We start from the raw sequence: 1486 nt of genomic DNA on the forward strand, positions 1-1486 counted from the left end.
GACCTACAAATGGCAATTTCATATAATTCAATCTACCACAAAGAATTCTTTCACATCAATAAGAAAAAGACAACCAACCTAAGAGAAAAAAATTGGACAAAGGATATAAATTTACAGATGAGGAAAAGCAGATGGTCAATAAATGTTTGAAAATATGCTTAACTCACTGGAAATCTAAGATATAAAAACCATGATGAGATATTGTTTCTTATTACAAGGTGACAAAGATTAAAAAGCAGTGGTAAGTGTTAACACCTCTTCTAAAATTTGCCTAGCAGGTTTTTCTGGTCCTCAACAGAAGCCCTCCCCAGAAAAAGAAAAAATTGGTAAAAACGTGGGGAAATGAGGATTCTTATGCACTCTACAAGTGCAAATCGGTGCAAATTTGGCGATACCATGTGAAGTTGATAATACTCACAGTATCTCACCCATCAACTTCACAGCTGGGAATATATACCAAGTAGAACTTCAAGGAGACATGTGTAAGGCAGATTAATGAAGCACGGTTTATAGTAGTGAATAATCAGAAAGAATATGAGTAACATTATATTTTATAAGTAATTATCGTATAAGTAAACTGTGGTAGAGTCATTCTGTCAAAATTAAAGAATTGGCTCTACATGTGTCAGTGTGGATGCCTTAGAAGATACAACGTTGCATAAAAACTGAACTGCAGAAGTATAAGGCTAGAGTATGAGCCTAGTCATAGAAATTTTGAAGTTACACAGAAATATATATACATAGTAAAATGTGGATGGGAACAATATATAGCTGATTTAAGATCGTGGTTATGGAGGGAAAGAAATGGAATGGCAGAGGAATAAAGAGGTCTTTATAATTCTAACCTTATTTAAAAAAAAGCCTAAAGTAAATATGGCAAAATGTTTACAATTATTTAAAAACAAATGTTGGCTACTTCAGTGTTTTTGGATTATCATTTGTTTTTTTCTGTATGTTTGAAATGTTTATAACTTAAAAAAAGAAACGAAAGGTTCACTATGTAAGGTTCCATGAACAGGGATGTTCGTTCTAGCACTGTTTACAGAACTGGGACCGAGGCCAGTGCCCACTGACGGGCAGTAGTGGGGTAAACCATGGTCCGTCCATACCATGTGCTTCACTCATCCCCACCTTGCAATAGACAGAATTGGGCTTTTGTTTAATTCAACTACTGAAAATAATGTGACATTAATTTAGTATCTCACACTGCTGAAGTAATGAAAAATGGGATCCTATGACACATAGTGTTCTGAAACTGGCTGTGTAATATTTCATCATATAGAAGCAGGTGACATCATAGGTGAATGTTTGCCCACTTGCCTCATCCTGTTTATTAATGATACATTTTCTTCCCTCTGCCCCTCCTATGTCTTTGAAGTTTTGATTCGGAGAGTCATTTACCAACCTCCAATTCCTCTGTGGTTATGGCTGGAACCTCTGGGTCACAACATTTTGCAGGAGAATAAATTATGACACCAGGGTCTTT

General features: G+C 35.6%; 1 non-coding gene across 1 annotated transcript; it reads left to right on the forward strand.

Moving 5' to 3' along the window:
* Positions 1 to 243: 243 nt before the first annotated feature.
* On the forward strand, positions 244 to 306 carry LOC139082131 (U7 small nuclear RNA). Its single transcript, XR_011537860.1, has one exon. It is a non-coding gene; the product is annotated as a U7 small nuclear RNA (small nuclear RNA).
* Positions 307 to 1486: the final 1180 nt, after the last annotated feature.

The sequence above is a fragment of the Equus przewalskii genome, chromosome 2, assembly GCF_037783145.1.
Source record: "Equus przewalskii isolate Varuska chromosome 2, EquPr2, whole genome shotgun sequence".
NCBI classification, from domain to species: domain Eukaryota; kingdom Metazoa; phylum Chordata; class Mammalia; order Perissodactyla; family Equidae; genus Equus; species Equus przewalskii.